This window comes from Mustela nigripes, chromosome 3 (genome assembly GCF_022355385.1).
Source record: "Mustela nigripes isolate SB6536 chromosome 3, MUSNIG.SB6536, whole genome shotgun sequence".
Taxonomy (NCBI): domain Eukaryota; kingdom Metazoa; phylum Chordata; class Mammalia; order Carnivora; family Mustelidae; genus Mustela; species Mustela nigripes.
In genome coordinates, this window is record NC_081559.1 from 129,151,544 (window position 1) to 129,175,532 (window position 23,989).

General features: G+C 37.4%; 1 protein-coding gene across 1 annotated transcript in view; it reads left to right on the forward strand.

Moving 5' to 3' along the window:
• Nucleotides 1-23,989, forward strand: part of NKAIN3 (sodium/potassium transporting ATPase interacting 3) — a 638,062-nt gene that overhangs the window by 538,926 nt on the left and 75,147 nt on the right. The window lies entirely within an intron of this gene.

Consider the following 23,989-nt stretch of genomic DNA (forward strand, 5'->3'; position numbering starts at 1 on the left):
TCTGTATCAATCTCTCCATCAGTACTACACTGTCTTAACTATTATAGCTACACAGAAGAATTTAATATAAGGTAGAGTGATTTTTCCCACCTTATTCTTTTCCAGCATTATTTTACCTATTCTGGGGCCTGTGCATTTCTGTATAATTTTTAGAGTAGGTTTGTCTATGTCTGCAGAATCATTGGTAGGATCTTGGTAAGAATAGCCTTAAATCTATAGATCAATTTGCAGAGAAATTATATCTTTCTTTGCTGGGTCTTCCAGTGGCATGTCTGTATGAACATAGTTTGTCTCATCACTTATTTAGAGCTGCTTTGATTTCTTTTCTCAGTATTGTATAATTTGCAGCATACAGATCCCTATGCATGTTTTAAGTTCATATTTAAGTGTTAATTTTCTTTTGGAGTAAAGGCATTATATCTTCAAATTTTGATTTCTATGTGTTCATTATTAGTACATGCAATTATGTAATATGCAAAAAAGAACAGTCTTAATTTTTTTCCTTTCCAACCTACATGCCTTTTGTTACTGTCAATTTTTAACATATATATTGAATATGTATTTTTTAACAGTCTAAATTTATTCATTATGTATATTCTCCTCCTTGAATAAGACCATACCACAGCTTTAACCACACAATGAGTGTCCTCCAACTTGTTATTTCCAAGCATTTTTGTTTTACCTGTTTCAGTTATACACACGAGTTTTGGTTGGCCTTTTTTTTTTTTTTTTTTTCAAGAGAGAGCAAGCAAGCAAGTGAGCACTGTGCATGTGTGCACAGTGTAGGGAAAGGGGCAGAGGGAGAGGGTGAGAGAGAATTTTAAGCAGTCTCCATGTGCAATATGGAGTGAGATTCAGGACCCTGAGATCCTGACCTGAGCTGAAGTCAAGAGCCTGACACTTAACTGACTGAACCACCCAGGTGCCCCTTGGTTGGTCTCTTTTACATTATTAATAGTTGCTTAAAATTATTGACATATCCTTTCTGTGTTCATAACCTTTCCTTGAAAGTTACCTCTTCTCTCCAAGTTCATTTCTTTTCTTGCTGAAGCACTGCCTTTAATAGTTGTTTTGTATATGAGGTGAGGGTCTTGGGTGGTGAATTTCCTTGGTCCTTCAATGTTCAAAAATATTTTTCTTCATGCTCATTTTTATATGCCTGTTTAGCTGAATACACAATTTTAGATTGATTCTACTTTGGATATGCTCAAAATATTTAAATATAAAGTTTTAAAGATCTGGTCTGCAAATTTTTTTTTAAATTTTAAGCTATTTTCCACTGGCTCTGCTATCAATATTTGGTAATAAGAGATCTCCTGTAAGTGTAATTACTTTGTAGGTAATTTTTCACTTTCCTTCTGATAGCTGTTAAGATTCTTTATCTTCAGTCTGTGGGAGTCTTTATTTATTTTTATTTACTTTGGTCAATACTTACAGTAGAATTTTGATGTGACAGCTCATTTTTCTTCAGTTCTGTAAGTATTCCTTGTATCTCTTAAAAATTACTTATTTCTTATTCACTCTAATCTCTTTTTCTAGAACCACAACCAGATGTTTTTTAGAGCCTTTGTTCTATCCTATATGTGTCTAAATTTTCTTTCACTCTCTCTTCCTTTCTCTTTTCTTCCTTCCCTTTTTGCCTTCTTCCAACGTAGAAATGATCTCATTTATTGATAGTTATTTCAATGGCTAGTTTCTTTTAAATTTTTAAAATCTTTTTTTAAATCCCTAATCTAGCTATTCTTCCTTTTATCTCTGAATGACTATTTTTTATAAATTTTTCTTCTTTTTCAATTGATCTTTTTTCTTTTTATATATATCCGTTTGTTTGCAAGAGAGAGCACAGGGGCGGGAGGTGGTGGTGAGGGGCAAAGGGAAAGGGAAAAGCAGGTTCTTAGCTGAGTAGGGAGCCCAACACGGGGCTTGATTCCAGGACTCCAGGATCATGATCTGAGCCAAAGGCAGATGCTTAACCAACTGAGCCACCCAGGTGAGCCTCAATGGATGTTTTTTCAATTACCTTTTTGAGTATCTTTAAAGTACATGGTTTGAAGCTTTTGTTAGGCTCATAGTTTTTTTAAGAATCTGAAATAAATCATATTCTTATTTATTGTTGTCCATCTTTCTTAGATAAAGTTATCCACATATTCTAGAATTTTCACTGGTGAATTCATTTTGAGTGGGAAGTTTTTGTTTTTCTGTCTTTCTTCTCCTAGATTCTCCCTCTCCATGTCCAGCCTTTGGTCAGCAGTCTTTGTCCCTACCTCCATCACTTATCCTAGGCTTTCAGTTGAAAATCAGGTCTTAGAATGAATGTCAGCTCTCTCCCTCTCTGAGGGTGAGGATCCCACAGATCAAGCATCTTGGTTAGTTCCTATTATGAAGGTGAGTGTTTTTTTCTCTCACCTCCTGAGAGCATCTGGGAGCTTCCTGTGAAGCTACATGTTCAGGCAACAAGCCCTCAGCCACACATGTAAAAAGGGGAAACTTCAGTGAGCTTGTCTTTGGTAGTTTGTGGCAAGCTCTTATCCACATTTATCTCCAGTCAGCCACTGCTGGCTCCCACACCAGAGACTAGCAGGCCTGAGATTTCATCTTCATCCATCATTGTTGTTTCTTTCTTATTGCTGATTTTATACATACTTAACTCATTTTTGGAACCCGTAACTTTTTTTATTCTCTCTTTTTATATTTTATTGTTAAATATTTGAAACAGAGGAGATATACCAGAAGTTGAACTGCACCAATTGCAGCAAAATCTGAACTAGAACTAATACTATTTTTTCTGTGTGACTTTATGACTCAAATAATTTTAAACTTGGAGGTGAATCTTTCATCAAAACTAGGGTTCTACCAAATTATATAGATTTATACACACACACATACACCAATATGATAAGTTCATTAAAAATTGGAGAAAACTGAATATGGTCTATAATAATTAACAGTGTTTCTTATTTTGATATTTATAGCAGTTCCATATGATGTCACAGGGAAGGAACTGGATTAGAGCTCGCTGGACTCAGTGTGCTATTTTTGCATTTCCTGTATGAATATGATTATTTCAAAATAAAAAGTAAAAAAAAACAAACAAACAAACAAAAAAAAAACCTCCCAGGATTATAAAGTCATACAAATGGTAGATTTTTTTAATCATTTTTATGTAAGAATCAGGCAGTCTGGTGTAAAAACAAATGATACGTCCTAACAAGGAATGGACAGGATTAACTGAATTTTACCTTTATCTCCTTTTCTTCTGTTCATATTTCCATGCCAACTTCTTTCTCCAAGTATGACCTGTCTTCTTTCTTCTTTATTCATTTCCTCATTCACTTAGAAAAAAGTTATGAAGCACCATTTGTGTGTCATGTTTGATTTTAAGCTGTGGAAATACAAAGATGAATAAAATAATGCTTCTGTGCTAGGGCTTTATAGTCTATTGGGAAAGAAAGATATGTAAACACCAGTACAACAACCTGATGATTCCATGCACTTAGTACTACAGGAGCTCAGAGGTTGAAAAATCTGTCTTTCAGAGTCAGTGACAGCATCCCAGAGCAAACATATGAGTTCAGTTTTAAAGAATAAGTAAAGAGTTTTCAGAATATGACAAATTTTATGGGCTAAATGGCCTATCACTTCAAGAAATAGGTGATATAAACAAAAAGGGGATTGGGTGAATTGTTATAGATTAAAAGATGCTGAAGAAACATACTAACAGGAGAACAGAGGGCACCTGGGTGGCTCAGTCAGTTAAGCGGCTGACTTCTGATCTCAGCTCAGGTCTTGATTTCAGGATTATGAGTTCAAGCTTCACATTGGACTCCACACTGGGTGTAGAGCCTACTTAAAAAAAAAAAAGAAGAAACATGCCAACTAAATAAAATATGAAATATGAAAAGAGATAAGATGGGATAGTTGGGAATTATTAAATGTTTAATAGTAAATTGATATGGATAAAATATAATGTCTTCATAATGATAGTAGTTAAGGAATTATTACTCATTTTGTTAGATAATCTAATGAATTATTATTGAGTTTATAATAGTCTTTTATTTCAGAGTTACAAACTGAAACATTCACAAATAAAAGGTAATAATGACTGCAATTTACCTTAAAATACTACAGAAAATAAAATTGTAGATGATAAATGACACAAAACTGACAAAGTTGTCAACTGTTGAAGCTGGTTGATCGTGAATGGAAATTCATTTATACTATTCTTCTTATGCTAATTCTATGTGTAGGAATTTCCATAATAAAAATTAAAATATATTCTTTAATCATCAACATTTTTCAAAACAGCTTCAGGACATTTAACACCTGATCTTCCCTTTAATTTATTCTGAATCATAGACAGCATTGATTAGTATTTCAGTCACGGTGGTAATATTTTTTTCTGGTTCATGGTCTTTTGTATTCCAAATAAGTATTGGCCATGGCATCAGGCAAAATAACAATTTATTGGACCTATTTGTGTTTCCTCTGTGGATTGGATGAAGATGACATATTTTTTTCAGAGAGAAATACTTGGGGGAAGATCTCTTTGTCTTCATTGCTACTGGACTTATGAATGATTTTTTTTTTTTATCAGCTCTGAAACTGTAAGCCCATACTTTTGACTCTGAGGATAAGCTGATAGGATTTTTAAAACTTTCTACCCCAAAGGTTTGCAAAAAAATGAAAAACAATTTTAAGAATTGACTTCAAATAGTCTCAGGTAAACAAATTTTATTTTTTAAAAATCTGCTAGATGATGGAACACCTGGGTACTTCAGTCAGTTGTATCTGACTCTTGATTTCATCTCAGTTTATGATTTCAGGGTTGTGGGTTCACCCCTATGTTGGGCTCACTTTAAATTCTCTCTCTCCATTTCCCTGTATCCCTCTTTGCCCCCACTAAAAAAAAAAAAAAAAAAAAAAAAAAAAAACTGGGGCACCTGGGTGGCTCAGTGGGTTAAAGCCTCTGCCTTTGGCTCAGGTCATGATCTCAGGGTCCTGGGGTCGATCCCCGCATCAGGCTCTAAGCTCAGCGGGAAGCCTGCTTCCCTCTCTCTTTCTGCCTGCCTCTCTGCCTACTTGTGATCTCTGTCTGTCAAATAAATTAAAAAAAACTCTTTAAAAAAAAACAAAACCAGCTAGATGAAGGAAAAAAGAAAGGGAAGGTCATTCCAGGTTAAAAAAAAATAATATTGGGCATTTGCTAACTAATAAATTTTTCTGAACTTACAAATTTGTATTTAATGTATAAACAAAAGAGAATGAATGCAGGTTTGAAATAGGGGAATAACAGAGTTGTGTTCGTTTTTTAAGTATCTCAGATAATGTGGAGTGTGCAATAATGGGAGAATAATCTGGCAACAGATACATCAAAAAGAGGAAGCTTCTGAAATGAAATAGTCCCGACAAAAGTTAATGAGAGCCAGAACTACACCATGGCATTAGGAATGGAAGCAAACGCTTTGTCTGAGACAGATTTGATTAAGATTTGGATGCTCAGTGGAAGAAGAGACAGGAGGAAGAGTAGCCCAGTAATAACATCACTAGCCAAAACTGGAATATGGATCTTAGAGCAGGTTTGGGGAAGGGAGACATGAATACTATGTTAGATATGTTCACCCGAAATGTCTACAGGACATCCAGGCAAAGCTGAGGATGACAGCTTAGGACTAGATGTTAGTTTTCTTTTATTGTGGTAAAAGATATGCCCAGGGAAATAAAGGTAGAACAAGACAAGATCAAAGGCAGAACCCTGGTGAACCCACAAGGAAAATGTGGGAATGAAGGAGTTGCAGGTTAAAAAAGGATTGGGCAGAGATGAAGAGAACAGTAGGAAAATGTTACCAATCTCAGTAAAGCTTCTTGGGATTGGTGAGATTTGAGGAAAGGCTTGATTATGGAAGAATACCATGTTAGGGAGCTGTAATAATCCATGAAGAAGAAATGCTGAGTAAACAAACGTGAACATGAATGTGCGTATTTAGCTCAATGAATTGAAGCAATTCAAGTCTACAGAGCCTTTATTTTTAGTTATTTTTGCAGTATTTGTTTTATGGTAGTCTTTGTTCTCCTGAACCTAACAGAGGCATAATTATAAGCAAGAGTATTTTAATTAATGCTGATTGCATTTTACCCTGAAACACCTGCAAAATTCAAAGCCTAAATTATCTTTTGTAATAATGAGCTACAGAATTTGAGCTTTTGGCTTCTATAAAATGACAGTTGAGCTCAGAATTATACCAATTATTGCCCAGTAGAATGTCTTTCCTCTCTTTATTGATAGTAAATGTTTCCTTTTATTTTTTACCTCCAGAGTCCATTCTCAAATATCTAACTGCCAAACAGGTGATAAGCTGTGGCAAATTTTTACACTTCACACAAGAAAGACAGGGAAGTAGTGGATTTCATTTTCTCTTTTGTTTATTCTTTTTATTTCCTCTTTCACTAGATTGAAGTCTTGTCCCCCTACCCAAGTTCAGCTTTACTGCTCAAACTCTTAACGTCTTTCTCATCACTAGAAAAAGTTTCTGTCCAAAAAAAAAAACTGCAATCTTAGAAGGAAGAAAAGGAGTTGATGACTGGTTGATGTTTTCCGTCATTGTAAGAATAGAGAGGACTTTTTGAGCCAGAAACAGAATTGGAGGAGATAAGACTGCTTCCTTTGACATTTTGAAACATGTCATTATTTTTGAAGTTGTTGTGAATTTCTAAATCATATATTAAAGGATATATACCTGTATGTTCTAATCCACATCTTCATCATGTAAATTTAAGTATTAGTTGAGATTATAAAAAATATATACACATACTAAAAATATCCTTCCTGAGGTTCTATATTCATCTCATTTGGAGGACACAGTGGGTGGGAGATTCCAGAGTAATCAGTGATGCCAGGTCTTTGTGTTCATGTCATTCAAAAGGGAAAGTTAGGATAATAATAAATTTCTTATTTACTGCACACTAGAAAAGGAACCCCACCAAGGCTGTACCTTTGGACGCATCTATAGCCTGGGTATCGAAAAGCCAGTATACAGAGGCTGATGACCAAAGCTTCAGATTAGTGCTGGGAAAAAATTCCCTCCAGGATACAACTGTGAAAAGCCAGTTTCTCATTACTAGTGTACGACCTTGTGTGAAGTTTAAATTGGGTTGAGCAAGGTGGCCAAATCCTTCTGTTATCAAAATGAAGCATATTGTCAAAAGAAAAAGGTACCAGCTGATCCGTCGGGGTTGTTCTATTACTGATTTTATCTTCTTGATGGTAGGGCATAATTTATTTCCTTTCATGGGAATGGGATGGACTATTTGAAGGATTCTGAGTAAAAGGCATTAAAAGGAAAATTCTATTGCTAAAAATACAAAAAATAGACAGCAGTTGGAAGATTTTTTAGTATGACAAGAGCGTTTCAATGAAGTGCTTTCAATGAAAGCATTAATATGAGGTGAATTCTATGCTAATGGATCTTTAAAGCATCTGACTTTAACAATTTGATTTGTCCATAACATACATGCTAGCTCTGTGAGGCTTAGCACTATAAGGAAGCTATTGTAGAATACACTTATGCCTACCTAAATTAACGAAACTAGGTGAATTTAAAGAAGACTTACATTGGAACCAAGTTTGGGAAATGTTTCTCAGCTCTCATTTTCTTTTTTTTTAATATTTTATTTATGTATTTGACAGACAGAGATCACAGCTAGGCAGAGAGGCAGGGAGAGAGAGAGGAAGGGAAGCAGGCTCTCCACTGAGCAGAGAGCCCGATACGGGGCTCAATCCCAGGACCCTGGGATCATGACCTGAGCCGAAGGCAGAGGCTTTAACCCACTGAGCCACCCAGGTGCCCCATCTCAGCTCTTATTTTCTGCACAGACATGGAAGGGAGGGTGCGTTCAGTGCTGGTATTGTATTATACTTGCCACTTGTAGGTCAAGTGTTCAACTGTGTCATATTTAGCCTGAGAAGTCTCAGGGATCACATTTGGGAGACCTTCACTTCTGTTGAAGATGTTCCCCAGTGAACAACTATATGAATACACAAGAAACCATAGATCATTTCCCTCTTGACACTGCAATGCTAAATTGCCCATTATACTGAACAGGGAAACTCACCAGGTTCTATTTCAAGGATGTTATGGAGTTAGAGGCTGAGAGCAAATTCACACATAGCACCTATGAAAAGAATCATTGCTTAAATTTGGTTTAAAAGCTAGGAAGGTCCTGGAATGTCGGCAAAATGAGAAGGTAGTATTGAGAAGATAAAATCCACAGATTAAGAAAGCCATTCATAATTTGATACAAACTTATCCTTCCATTTCAAGGCTGCCAATTTCCATTGTGTGGCTCAATTGTAAAGTATTGATTAACTGTGGGAGTGCCTTCCACCTTTACAATCACTATAGGGTTATATATTTAGGACAACAATTTCTGACAGATGAGTAAGGGCAGCTTCTAATTCTCATAAATGTGTCATTTGGGGTCAAAGAAGGGTTGTTCCAAACTTATCCTCTACAGTATCCAAAATTAAACTCCCACACCAGCTGTCTTAGATTGAATTCTGTGAGAAACAGACTCTGAGATGGAAATTTGCATGCCAGAAATTTAAGAGAGTGCGTCCTTAGGATGAACACCAGGAGGAGGTGAAGGAAGCAAGGCTGAACAGATAGGAGAATTGAACTGTGGTGCAGACTCAACAAAGACATCAAGCAATCCCACAGGGAGCTCCTGGGCTGTGACAGCCCTTCAAAATTGTTCGCTTTGAGGGAAGGAGACTTGGGTTTTATGGTCCTGCATAGACCAGCCATTGGATATGGACCCTTTGTGGAGAGGGAACCTGACCTAGGGTGAGACAGACCTAGAACCTGACCTTCAGTTGAGACCAACTTCCAGAAAGTGATTGAGTGGACAGCCATCAACACTCCTAACAGTTGAGGGATGAGTACATGGTCCCTCATGGGGAGCCTGAGGAATGTGCCAAGACATTCACCACACCAGCCTTATCTCCCAGTGTTCTTATTGTTTCCCCTGTCCGTTAATGTAACAGATCTGTGCCAGATACTCAATCAATTGACCATAAGATGTCTGCTCGGTTTTGGTATTTAAAGGTGAATGGAAAATGATCCTGTATTCTAAGGGGGAAAAACACAGCAAAAAATAGTTATAAAAAGACAAAAATAGACTAGACTATAAATAGACTATAATCATGGTCATTGCAATGAGCTTTGGGAAGGCAGAAGAGGGAGTTTTACTTCATGGGGAGGTTCAGTCTGTCTTTCATGGAAGATGGAAAGCTTGAGCTCAGCACATTTATATTCCAATTTCCATGCTTCCCATGTGACCTGGAATGCCCTCTCCACTTTTTTTTGCCTATTTAAATCCTCTTTCTGGCCCTGAGCCAGTTCTAACTACTACAACAAGCCTTCCTTAATCAACCCACCATTTGCTCTTGAAGAGTGCTGTTCAACACAATCACAGTTACTTCTTATACTACATGTCGCTTATCATTTCATACAGGTGTCATGTCACACTGCCTAAATGGTAAACACCAAGACAATAGTGGTTGAAACCACACTAGCAATGACTTAATAAATGATTCTCACCACAGAATATAGAGCCCAAAAAGACACTAGAGATTATCCCAAATTGGGGAGGATTGGGATTCAAGAAAGGAGATCATGACTTTCTAAGGTCTCCCAGGTGACAAAATAAAGATTTAAGTTTAGGACCAAGTTCACTGATACCCACCCCCTGCCTTACACTCTGTCTTCCAATGAATGAAACAATGCATAAGTCTCAGTGTTAGCAAATTTAAGGAAACATTGGAGAACACATTAGGAATTAGATCCTCCCCAATAATGGATAATTTTTTATCAACCCATCAAATGACTTTGCTTATAACTGCCATACATTGCTCAGTGTTAGGTGTTAGGCTAGATATATGTTAGGTGTATGTTTAGGTTTAGATATTTGTTTTTGGTTTTGTTTTTGTTTTTTTAAACGATTTTATTTATTTATCAGAGAGAGAACGGGGGAGAGAGCAAGCACAGGCAGACAGAGTGGCAGGCAGAGGCAGAGGGAGAAGGCTCCCTGCCGAGCAAGGAGCCCAATGTGGGACTCGATCCCATAACGCTGGGATCATGACCTGAGCCGAAGGCAGCTGTCCAACCAACTGAGCCACCCAGGCGTCCCTAGATATTTGTTTAGGTAAAGATCACAAGTGTCTCTTATTACAGATTCAACAGAGGTTGGGGAAAATCCATAATATAATGTGTGTTTCCAATTGAGCTATTACGGAGAAACTGGAATATTTTTGTTATCTCTGTAATCTCCACAGTCTGCCTCCAAAAGTGCCCAGGTACTACCATGAGATATAATGAAGGAGTAGTTTAATTAGTCATGACAACCTGTATTTTTGTGTGTGTCTGTGCTTGCACACACACACTTGTTCCCTTGATATATATGTCTATTTGAACCAGTTGCAGTTGAACAAACTGAGTGAAACCAGGGTCCCTCCACAGACGGACAATCAGATTTACCCAGAGATGTTTTAAAAGAGTCCCGTGTCCCACTACGTGGAGATCTTCATTGACTGAGTATGAAGTGAGGTCCAGCAGGCCTCACTGAGTTCCCCAGGTAATCTTCATAGGTAGCCCGGTTGAGAAGTCATATTGCTATAAAGGGTAAGGTAACAGAGCTTGGTCGCTTCTTAGTATTACCCCAGAGGGTGATGTGGCCGCACCACCAATTTACGGCCCCTGTCTGCCAGTCAGTTTCGGGCAGCGCCATCAGTCACAGAGAGGTGTGGAGGGAGAGATGAAGGACACAGCCGCAGCCATGCCATGAAAAACAATGCAAACTATCTACCTTATGTGCCATATCAAGAACATCCTTGAGGGTGGTTTATAACAAATGCTTCTCTTAGTATTGAAAGGCATGCTCCTGGTTCAGGCCTCTCCCTCACGGGTCCTCACTGTGCTACCAATTCTAACCCCCTGTGTGTTTATCTCTAATCATCATGCTGGAATTCCCAAAGAGATACTGCATTCAATGATCTGTGGTACTTGAGTCGCACTTCCTAATGTAAGAGGACAACAGATGATTGGAAAGAACTTGAGAGCTCTTCGGGGCCTTAAGGGCATAAATAAAATAGGTCTTTGCAATAAGAGTTTATTTAATCTCCAACAAGTGGGTGCATGTGGGTGTGGGAACTTAAAAATGTAGTCCAAAAAATAAAGTGAAGAAACTTAGATTCATTTAAATTTGCTTAACAACACTAAGTATTTATAATGATAGCAGACAGAACCATACTCAAAAATATGATCAGAGGGGTGCCTGGATGGCTCAGTGGGTTAAACCTCTGCCTTCGGCTCAGGTCATGATCTCAGGGTCCTGGGATCGAGCCCCACATTGGGCTCTCTGCTCAGCAGGGAGCCTGCTTCCCGTCTCCCCTGCCTGCCTCTCTGCCTACTTGTGATCTCTCTCTCTCTGTCAAGTAAATAAACAAAATCTTTTAAAAAATATGATCAGAAGGCTTTACTGACTTCTCTGTTCTTTTTAGTTCAGAAGAATTATTTTTAAGTGCTGTAGGCTATTAGTCTGCTCATTTGACTAAATTCTTAAGAAAAATCTTTTTTGCTAAAGTATGACTGATATACATTTGAATAGTCTCAGGGCTGTGATATGATTCAACATTTGTATATGCTGCAAATGATCACCACTGTAAGTCTAGATACCATCCACTACCATACAGAGTTACCAAAAAACTCTCTTGTGATGAGAACTTTAAGATATGCTTTCTTGGGATCTTTCCAATTTGTAATAGAATATTATTGACAACAGTCACTATGCTGTACATTACATCCCCATGCCTTATTTTGTAACTCAAAGATTGTACCTCTTGACCCCTTCTTCAACCATTTTGCCTACCTCCCAACCCCCCCCTCCTTTCTAGCAACTACCAATCTGCCTTTATGAGTTTCATTTTTCCTTTGTTTGTTTTGTCTTTGGATTTCACATATAAGTGAAATCATACAATATTTGTCTTTCTGTCTGCCTTATTTCACTTACCCTCAAGGTCCATCCACGTTGTTACAAATGGCAAGATTTTGTTCTTTTTTGTGGCCAAGTAATATTCCACAGTATATATACCAAAACTTCTTTATCCATTCAGCCAAGAAGTGACCACACTCTGTCACCTCACCCTTTACAACCATACGATTTCCAAACCTGGTTACCTGTGAGAATTAGCTGGGGAGCTCTTCATATGATGCTTCTGGACTCAGTTTTTCTGGGCTCATCCATTCAAAATCAACCTTGTTACAATGGAAAGGATAGAATTCTTCTAGATGGGAAGTCTTATTTAGCAAAGTTAGAGAAAAAGGACACTTACCCCAAGGGAATTTTCATATGTACCACTTCAAAGAATGTAATAATTCTGAATTCTTTTGAACCCTGTCCCTGAAGAGAGTCCTAACAGGCCCCTGCCTTCTTGTAGATGCTTTAGGGTTAACAAATGAATCTTCACATATGGTCAAGGCTCTATTCAAATTGCTGCTTTTGTGCTGAGTCCCAGACAAGTGAGTCTGTGTGGGAGTACTTGAAGAGTAGCATTTCCATTCCCTAGCCCTATGGTTCTCCTAGGCCAACATCCCATTGGCTTTAAAGCCAGACATTTTGGAGGCTTGTTGCTGTGGCTCAGTTCCCAAGGGTTGAGGTGCCTGATGTGAGGCACAAAACCCTCACTTCTCAGAGAGAAACTCTGGATTTGTGAGATTCTTCCCAATTGTAGGTCATTGCACCAGGGGACGGGGGAAGGTTGTGAGACCATGTCTCTGCCTCTTCTCCGCTTGATGTGGTTCTTTTCTGCTTTATTGTAAGGAGCTGTTCAGCTCTTTTTCGGGTTCCTTTCAGAGAGAGCTATTTCATATGTAGCTGTGGATTTTTGTGTTATGGGAGGAAGTGAGTTCAAGATCTTCCTATTCCAGCATCTTGAGCAGCCTCTCTAATTCAGAATTATTAAGTTCTCTAAGGTGGTATGTATGAAAATTTCCTTAGTGCACGTGTCCTTTTTTCTCTAACTTTGTTAAATAAGATTTCCCATCTAGAAGAATTCTATCCTTTTCATTGTAACAAAGTTGATTTTAAATGGATAAACCCAGAAAAATTGAGTTCCATCCCCTAAGCGCTCCATAATTGCCAAATAACAGGAACTGATTGCTCCAAGACAAAAACCTGATCTCATTAGTACCTGCTGTTTTGGTAGAGGGAAGACAATTATATGTGAGGGGTACTATGCTTTTGGAAATGCTAATTAATTATACCTTATTTATTGGAAATGCAATGCTCTCCATATACTGCAGTTAGGAAAACAGAGGAAGTGAGGACTTAAATAGCTGAGACATTCTGAATTGTAACAAATCATAGTCACTTGTTTCAAATCTGGGTTTCTAAGCTGGTTTGAAATCAACTTTATATCCCTGGTGTTTCTTTCCCCTTTACATCTGATGGCCCGTCAAGGTCTAGTAGTATGGGATAGAAAGAACTCTATCATCTGTCAGGTTTTAGCCAAGCTAAGCCAGACTGGGTAATTTAATTTTCTTTTTACAGAGGAAAATAATTGATGCATGCATAACAATGATAGTAAATTAAAATCTTCCAGCCCAAACCAAAGGGCCAATGACAATTAAGAGGTAGCAGCAAGGCCCATGCTGGTTTCTGACAAATTAAATCTCTTTGTGTCAGTGTTGCAAAATTGTACAACCATGCTAAAGTTTTTATACATTGTTTTTCTACTGCTGGCTGACATTAGTAACAAATGGCTGAGAAGAAATGGGATATCTTTACACACCAGGCAGAGAGAGGGTGAGGACTTTCAGTTCTCACAGCCTAGTAATTTGCTTTCTCTGCAATACACATGTCTAGGGTTCCAGGGGAAAATAAAAGAACAAAGATGAAACAACAACAGCATTGCTGACCTTGATTTGTTCTCATAATGTGTTCTTTAAATGTATCCATCTATTGTTTCAAATATGTGGTTACCAAATGCTAGAATATGGGAATATGCATAGTTCACTTAAAATCTTTATGTAATTTGCCATTTCACCTAAATCAGCTTCAGGACACATTGGAAAGAGGCAGAAAAGCTGGGTGTGTCTCTGACATTTGCTCCTAAGTCCAGTAACACCCTCAAGACTCAGCTCTACTCCTGTTACCTTAGTGGGGGGAAGGGCTCAGATAGAAGTTTATAGACCCTTTAAAATTTTATATTATGCAAATTTTAAAACAGATTAAAGTAGAAGCACAGTATAATAAAGCTTATGTATTTATCACACAGCTTCAATCATCAGTAACAGTTTCCAAACTTTTTGATCACATACTCTTATCACTGAGTTAACAAGAACTCATACACAATTTCTGTATAAGTTATGAACATGCATTACTGTATCACCGTATCATTCACAACTTAAAACACACTTCACAGGTATCTGTTTTTAAAGTATGAGTTTAAACATAATGAAGTTTTGTATGAGAATGTTTATAGCAGCTTTATTTGTGAGCTAAAAACTGGAACCAATCCAAATGTCCTTCAGCGGGTGAATAGGTAAGCCAACCTGTCTAGTCACAATGCAATGCTACTTGGTAATAAAAAAGAACAAAGTAGTGATAGATGCAACAACATAAATGAATCGCAAAAACATTCTGAGAAGCCAGTCTCAAAAGGTAACATACTCTGTTGTTTCATTTATTTGACATTCTTGAAAGGACAAAACTGTTGTCATCGAAAATTAATCAGTGTTTGCCACCAGTTATAGGCAGGGTAAGTATGTGATTATACAGAGATAACATAAGAGAGTTTTTTTGAAGTGATGAAACTGTTCTACATCCTGGTTACACTGGTGACTATCCAAATCTATACAGGTATTAAAATTCATAAAACTATACACCAAAAGCAAAAAAAAAAAAAAAAAAAGTCCATTTTATTATAAGATAAATACCAAAATAAGTAAAGAGAAAAATAAAATAAAATTCTAATATTTTCTCTTTGTACTCCATTGCCTCATCTTCCATCTTTGACTTGGAAGCCAGTAAACTAAATTACCTCTAAATTCCCTTTTAGTGATCATAATCTGAAATTATGACATTACTATAACACATTTTAAAACCAGTCAAAAATCCTTTCACACTTATCCCATTGAGAGGTAGGGTCTATGTCCCCTCCCTTCAAATCTGAGAGTGCTGTCTCACTGCTTTGACAAGTGCAATACAGAGGAAATTATTGTGTCCATTTCTGGCACCAGATATGAAGAGAATGAAAGCTTCTACTTACTTCCTCTTGGAACAATCAATCTCAGAAACAAATCACCACGCTAGGAGGAAGGAGAAGCAGCACAACAGACAATTCCATGTAGAAAGAAACCAAGGCTCTCAACTAACAGCCTTCTGGCTGACCTCCCAGCCAACAACCAGCCACAACTGGCCAAACCTATGAGTGAGCCATGTTGGAAGTGGATACCCAGTCCAAGTAAACCACGTCAGCTGACATCATGTAGACAGATAAAGGTATTACCACCAATCCCTGCCCAACTGGCAGATTCAGGAGCAAAATTAATTACTATGGTTGTTTTAAGCTGCTAAATATTGGGTTGTTTCTTATATAATAATAGGTAACTGAAAGACTTCCTCAGAAAAAGTAGCCCTCAGAGTCAGGAGTATTAGTGTGTCAACCTCAACTACCTGCATTAAAATTGTCTGAAGTTTTGTGAGAAAACCACCCCCCTGCATCTCTCATCAACCCTACTGAAAAGAAATTTCTTGAAATAGGGATTCAGAAACCCACATTTTTAACAAGCTGCCCATGTGATTCTAATGCATACTAATGTTTGACCCCCAGCATTTCAGACACCCTGAAAAGATTAATTGGAAATAGCTGAACCTAGGAGGTGATGTCACATGTCACTACCAGAAAAGATAAAGAAATTCAATAAAGAAAGTAAAATTACTACAAGCAAATCAGGTAGAGAGGTCCTTGAGGTAAATTCCTACTATCAGACAAAACAGAACTCAGCAGAGCCTAGAGTCTACATGGATATGAAAGTAACAAATAGTAAGACCAGGAGTATTGCAAAGAAGGGGTAGGAACACTGATGTTCATTAAGTAGCCACATTATATTCATAGGATGTGTAAGTCCCATGATTTTTATGAATTTTGACAAATTAAGTAAGAATGACTTACTATGGAGGCTAATGGGCTAATTTTTTACACCTTTCCTCTGTAGCTTAATGTAGTGCTTTTCATAAATAAATAAATTATTTATTTATTTATTTATGAATGAGAAGCATGATTATAGTTTGTAAAATGGTTTTTATATCTATAATATATATATTATACAGAGATAACATAAGAGAGTTTTATCTATAAGAGAGTTATATCTATAATATATATATTATAGATATTATATATATAATATATATATTTTATATTTTATATATATATATTATAGATATAAAAACCATTTTACAAACTATATAATCATTTTTGATAACTCATATAATTAATATATATATTATATATATATAAATATATGTATAAAATGGTTTTATATATATATATATAAAACCATTTTACAAACTATAATCATCTATTTTTTTTAGCTACAAATTTTTTGTTTATTAAAACTATTTGTACCTAAAGTAGACACCTGGAAAATATGTTTCCCACCTTCCAACACAAAATAAAAGATATTTTTTTTATTGCCACATCCCCTTCAAGTTTACTTTGAAATGAAGTAGAAAATGAGTAAACTGCAAGAAATCATCATTGTGTTGTAATCAGTAAAAACAAATGCGATCAAAAGAAGAGTCAGGACTTCAAGGTGTTCAGAGAGGCTCCAAAAGACAGAAATGGAAAAGGCCTAAGATTTACAAGAGAACATAGAAGATTTCTAGATATACCTTCACAAGCCAGTATTTTTCTTGTTTTTGTTTTTGTTGCTTTTGTTTTGCCATGGCTATAAGTCATCTAGAACATAGTTAGATGTTCTTTGAGTAATCTTTTGCTGATTACTTATCAAGTAGTGTCTAAGATTTATATTTAATTATTACTGATTTCTCCCTCTAAGAAATAAATCCAAAAATTTTTCCTCTGTACTCAAGAAAGTAAAGCGAATGAACTAGATTTAAATCTGAGTTTTAGTATTAAAACCCAAGGGTTGATGTAAACAGTAAATAGCATTAACTTGGGAATTAAATAATCAAATAATAAATGAGAACACACCACATACAGGTCCCCACAGGTAACAAGGACTTGGTTAAGTTTATTTACCTTAAATCCTTCTAAAGTTAAATTAATTCCTTTGCTTCTTAGGGTCTCTGTTACAACTTTTTTTTCTGATTTTTTTGAACATATGCTCACTTTCATAGTTTGATACAACTATAAAATTAGCTGTACATATGAGTATAAGAGTAGTTGTATTACTAAAAACATTGTGCTAGGAAATAAAATACAAAATTTCCACTCAATTCCCATGTCTGGAATAAATGTTTTAATATAAAATACCTTTTTGTTTTAGATCTAATATAATACATAATGCCCTGTAACAGTAAATTATAAGTAATTCAGCAGATTTATTAAGTATAATCTTGTCTTTTATCCACAAGTTTTAAGACTTTGACTTGCATAATGCTAGACTGGTCTTCTCTGACCATCTTCAAGATTCCCTTTTAGATGGAGGGAGGAGGAATTGGAGGAGGGAGGTCAAGAGGTACCAACTTCCAGTGATCAGATAAATGAGAAGTAGGGATGTAATGTACAACATGAGGACTATAACTAACACTGCTGTGTAACATATATGGAAGTTGTTAAGAGACTAAAACCTAAGAGTTACCACAAGGAGAAAATTTTTTTTCTTGGGCGCCTGGGTGGCTCAGTGGGTTAAGCCACTGCCTTCGGCTCAGATCATGATCTCAGGGTCCTGCGATCGAGTCCCGCATCGGGCTCTCTGCTCAGCAGGGAGCCTGCTTCCTCCTCTCTCTCTGCCTGCCTCTCTGCCTACTTGTGATCTCTCTCTGTCAAATAAATAAATAAATAAAATCTTAAAAAAAAAATTAAAAAAATTTTTTTTTCTTTATATTTTTATCTATATAGATGATGGACATCAACTGAATGTATTAAGGTAATCATTGCACAATATGTGTAAATCACACCATCATGCTGTCCACCTTAAACTTCTATGGTGATATATGTCATTTGTTTCTTAATAAAACTAGAAAATAGAATTTCTTAAGAAAGAAACAAGATCCAGGGCACCTGGGTGGCTCAGTCGTTTGAGCCTCCAACTGTTGGTTTGATCTCACAGTCATGATCTCACAGTCTTGTGGGACTGAGCCCCACGTCACGTTCTGTGCTCAGTGCAGAGTCTGCTTCAGATTCTCTCTCCCTCCAACTGCTCTCTCTCTCAAGTAAATAAATAGATAAAATTCTTAAAAATAATTTTAAAAATTAAAAAAATTAAAAATTCCCTTTTGGTAAAACCATAAGACAAAGTAGTAGCTACTCTATTTAATATTGTAAGGAATTGGGGCACCTGAGTGGCTCAGTGGGTTAAAGCGTATGCCTTTGGCTCAGGTCATGATCTCAGGGTCATGGGATTGAACCCTACATTGGGCTCCCTCGTCAATGGGGAGCCTGCCTCTCCCTCTCTCTCTGCCTCGCTCCCTGGCTTATGCTCTCCATCCCTCTCTTTCTGTCAAATAAATAAGTAAATCTTAAAAAAAAAAAAATTACAAGGAATTCTCTGACGGCAGTGAAACTGGAAAAGGAACAAAGTCGCCAGTGTGGAGCACGGGCTGGGTAATGGGCAGATGCAGCTCACCAGTGAGCTTGGGTGAAGGCTCCTCTCTGGGTCTACCTCATACGCTTTGGCTCCAGGGGCTTCCACATTTCTGTCATAAGGTCCGTGGTGAGAAGACTCTTGCATGAGGCAGTGTCTAGAGATAAGTAAGAAATAAGACTCAGGAGCCGACATGATCACTTATACAGCATTTAGTCAGTTCAGGGAGCTGAAGACACAAATATCTGAAGAGTCAAGCAGGGAGTGAAACCTAAACCTTTTAATAAACAAAAAACAAGCTTGCCTGGAAAGTTGAAGTGTGATAGGTACATTTATTACTAAAGGGAGTAAATGCAATTTCTGCTAAATTCACTCACAGAAAAGACTCGACTCCTAGTCTTGCCTCTGTTTGACATTCCTGTGAGATTCCATTATTTGTTTTCTCAGAAAATATTAGCAAGGAGTAGCCGCTTCCCAGTGTTAGGACCTTGTAAATGACATTGTGTATAATGAACTGGCATTTATTTTTAATGAATGTTATCTTCTTTTTATCTTCACAAACTTGCAATTTATTTAAGATGTGTGAAGTGGACTGACTCTGTGATGCACATGAAATAGGGCAGGTGATGCCATCTCCATTTCAGGTTAAAATGTTACTCTATGATATTTTAAAATCAGTGACTAATGACTTAGTAATGATCACAACCCTTGAACTGAGCTGTGTGTATTTGGTAATACAGCTACGTAGGAGAGACTCCCACAATCAGTGTCAGGCAACTGAAAGATTTCCCTCCCCATGTCTGAAAACCACAGCAAAATTTTAAAGTTACCTTGAAGAGATTTTTAATTATTGAGTGGAAAATTTTTTATTCTGAATATGAAGACAATGTGAAGCATTGCATTATAGTACTCAAACATATGGCATTTTTGTTGACAAGAGAATGGTCTTTCTATTTGAACTCTGTAGCTCAGGATTTATCTTTTCCCTCTGTCTACTGCTTTAGAATAACTTTCACAGTAGCTAGATTTGATGAACTATGATGTACTATCAAATAATACTCGTATTATTTTTTTTTAAGATTTCATTTATTTATTTGAGAAAGAGAGTGAGTGAGAGAGAGACCATGAGTGGGAAGATCAGCAGAGGGAGAGGGAGAAGCAGACTCTCCACAGAGCAGGGAACCCAACGCGGGGCTCAATCCCGGGACTCCGGAATCTTGACCTGAGCCAAAGGCAGATGCCTAACCAATGGAGCCACCCAGGCGCCCCTCACATTACTTTTCTAAACTCAACATGCTTTGGAGTTAATGAGAAACAAAAGACACTGAGCTAATTTACTTTGTCTCTTGTGCCGAAAACAATTTGAGTTACAAAAGCAATTTACCTTTAATATGACCCAATATGTCCCCCCATCCGAAGGGAATCCTTGAACCTAATCTTTAAAGTTCTTTGGCTGTGTAGTTTGTAAGTGTTTATCAAAGGTCTATTATACACAGAGTACATCGGAAGAGCTAATGAGAGCAATAAAAGTAAAGATAAGCCCTCTTCACTCTTGAAAACTTGTTAGGAAAATAAAATGGAGATGGAGGAAGCAGTTGAATCCTAGGACTTAGAAGTGTGTGATGGGTATAGAAATGTGTGGGGAAGGCATCGTTTGGAGTGCTTTTCTGAACCCCATTGGAGACAGCCGAGATATTTAGAAAGAGATTTGTGGATCTGGAGGAAACTTAAGAAATGGAAGATACAAACAAGCAAAATCACATAGCTAGGAGAATTCAAATTATTTCATCATTGTCATCGTCTTAGATGTGTAAATGTCATTCTGCTCTCAGGTATGGGCTCCATAAGTTTTTTAGACAGAAAAGGTCCCTTTTTTAGGACTAGCGGAAGCGGGTAGTGATTGTTGGGGGAGCTATTGACTATACATAGGGAAGATTTTGCATGTATATGATGCAATGCTTAGGTATAAGAATAGAAAAACTGTCACATGTTTCAGTTTGCACAAATGATAAAAATATTACACTGTAATTATATCCAAGGAAATAAACTCCTTAGCATTTGAGACACTAATTTCCAGTCATTCCAGGAAAATATAAATATGTGTCAAAGTCCTTCAGCTTGAACCAGACAATGATGTTTATATTCCTGGGGTCACCAGGATAACTTGGACTCTTCTTAGGGAAAGAACATGAGTGATTTTTATTAACATTCTTAGCTTTGGAAAACTAAGGGAGACATTTCAATGTGCACTGGGGGCTTTTCCTTGCTCCTGAGGGCAAAGGTTGTAAAGATTTGGTTCCAACACCTAAACACCACTGAGTGTAGGTATTTCTGATATAATCTCATCTGCCTTCTGAAACATATCTGCTCTCATCGCCCTAACAGGCAGAAATACAACAAAGAAGCAAGCTATATATCATACTGTTTTTGTCTCTACTTCTTTCCTTCTTCCAAAGGCTTAATAACAAGAATTATTTGTCTTTCATTAATTTTAGCTCCCTTATTCATGCACACTCTCAATTTCTTAATTTCCTTTTCTTTTTTTTTTTTTTTTTTAGCCAACCTAAAATATGCTAAGCCTGACAGACTATCCTATTTAAAGGTTTTAGAGTTCTTTGCCTATGTTAACAAAATAGACTTGACACCACCACAGAACATTCTTGATCTTGTGGCTCTATCATATGGTTTTGAGTTTCTTAAAAAGGCTCTTTCAAATGAGTGGGAAAAACAAAAGATTTTCGTATCTGAAGTAGTGATGTTTTAGGCCTTTAAAATTATAAATAAAAGGATCTAAATCTTTTTTTTTTTTTGTAGAGACCTCTTTTGGATGACTTGGTATGAATTAGATAAATGAAATCAGATGTGGGTTTCAAATTGTAGAAAATTTAAAACATTTATAAAATGTCTCCACTGCACCCAGGAATCACACACAAGTTACAGTATTTTCTCTTTAGATTATAAACTATACAGGGTGGGGCGTCTGGGTGGCTCAGTGGGTTAAAGCCTCTGCCTTCAACTCAGGTCTTGACCCCAGGGTCCTGGGATCAAGCCCCGCATCGGGTTCTCTGCTCACTGGGGAGCCTGCTTCCTCCTCTCTCTCTCTGCCTGCCTCTCTGCCTACTTGTGATCTTTGCCTGTCAAATAAACTAATAAAATATTTAAAAATAAATAAATAAATAAACTATATAGAGACTGGGGCTGGATTTTACTTTCATGCTTATATAGTCACTTCCACATATATATTTCTCCCTCCATAGCATTGCTCTTAGTAAGCATTCAAGAAGTATTTTTGAATGAATGAATGAGTGGCTTTTGTAAATAAAAACCAAGCTTACTGTTAACCACTAGGGGGAACATGTTTCTGCCTTACATCTTCCCCAACCCACATTATCCTTCAGTTGCTGATTTCACATGGAAAAAAAACAAAAAACTCAAAGGGATGTTGACTTATTTAGTGAACTAGTTATATACTGAGAGTCTATAATGCATATACCATTGTTTAACATAATTTGCTTAGTTCTGCCATAGACAGGTCCACCAGGCTTTCTAACAAATTAATTTTTCACTGTAAAAAATGGTTTTTACCTCTTCTCTAGGGTGTACTTTATTTAAATCTGGACGGTCCGAAAACACAGTGAAAGGGAAAGTAAGACTTTCTTTCTTCTGGCTCCTGTCCTTTTACCCCACTTTCTCCATTTTTTACTGTTAAAAAATGTTTCTGTGAGGAGACCTCCAGAGGGCCAGATTGCCTAAGAGAGTCAGATTGATGATAGCTGTGCTGTCCCGATGCTGATTGACCTTCCAGGATGAAAGAAGTTCCACAAATAAATTTTATAATTCCAAGCAAGGAAAATACGACGGGGATGATTTCTCCAACCCTTTTAACAGTAGTACACACCATTTTCAGTCCCAGTTCCTATGTTAAAAAGTTGGCAACTCAACCCACATAAAAGAAAAAGATACAATGATGACAAAGAAAGGAAAGCCTGTGTTGAATATATGACTTAGTGAAAGCAATCACCTGAGCAGGTGTGAATAGCATCTCATCATTATAGCACCTTAGGGACTGCTGTGCATTTCTTCCTTGTGTTACTCTCTCACATGTCCAGGGGTGACTTTCCAACTGAAGAGGTAACTAGAGAGTTCTCACGTCTACTACAGCCAGGCGGTCACAGTCAGCAGCCTAATAGCCCCCCAAAGATAGGCACGTCCGAATCTCCGGAACTTGTTAGAATGTTACCTGATGTGCCAGGAGGGACTTTGCAGATGTGAATAAGATAAAAGACCTTGAGATGCGGACATTGTCCTAGATTCTGCAAAAGAGCCCGGTATAATCACGGAGGTGTTTAAAAATGGAAGAGGGGAGCCGAAAGTGAGTCAGAGACAGGAGACAGGAGAATTGAGCTGCCCTTACTGGCCTTGAAGATGGAAGGGGGCCCGAGGCGAGGAACACAGGTTGCATCTAGAAGCTGGAACAAGCAGGAATGGGATTCTTCTGTAGGGACGTGGGCACTTTTGACTTCCAGGACTGTAAGATAACACATTTGTGTGGCTTTAGGTGCCTATATTTCCGATGATTTTCTAAAGCAGCAAAAGGAAATGAATAGAGTGTTTAATCAGGATTTGTTTCTGACCTATGTCTTCTGCAAGGACCTTGCCTGTAAGAGGGGGCATTCAGCGCCCAGCCTCCCCCTCTCCGCTCTGCAGCCATTTACACTAACGCTGGACCTCTCGTCTCCAAGCCAACGAGAGGCCATTCGAGAAGTGAGAGAGCTCCAGGATGATCTCTTTGGTCATCAGGGTCCAAAACTTGATGGGAAAGGTCCTAAAACCTGTAACTACTAAGCGGTTCGAGGCACTTTGCAACTTCACGATAAAAAGCTATTTATATGCTATGACAAAGAAAGGAAAGCCTACGTACGTTGAGTGTAGTAACAGTGTGTCAGACTGTAGTAACAGTAACTGCAGGGCGGGAACCGAAATACGATTTTAAGTGCCCCAAACATGCAGATCATTGGCCTGGCTGATATGACTGGGCATTTGGGGCCTGGAAGACTTTTTTCTGCAGCTCAACTTATTTGCATCTCTCTCTTGAGCTTTTAAAAGAAAGGATTCCATTATTTATAGAAGGCATAATGGGGGAGCTCTCCAGGGTTACTGTATGT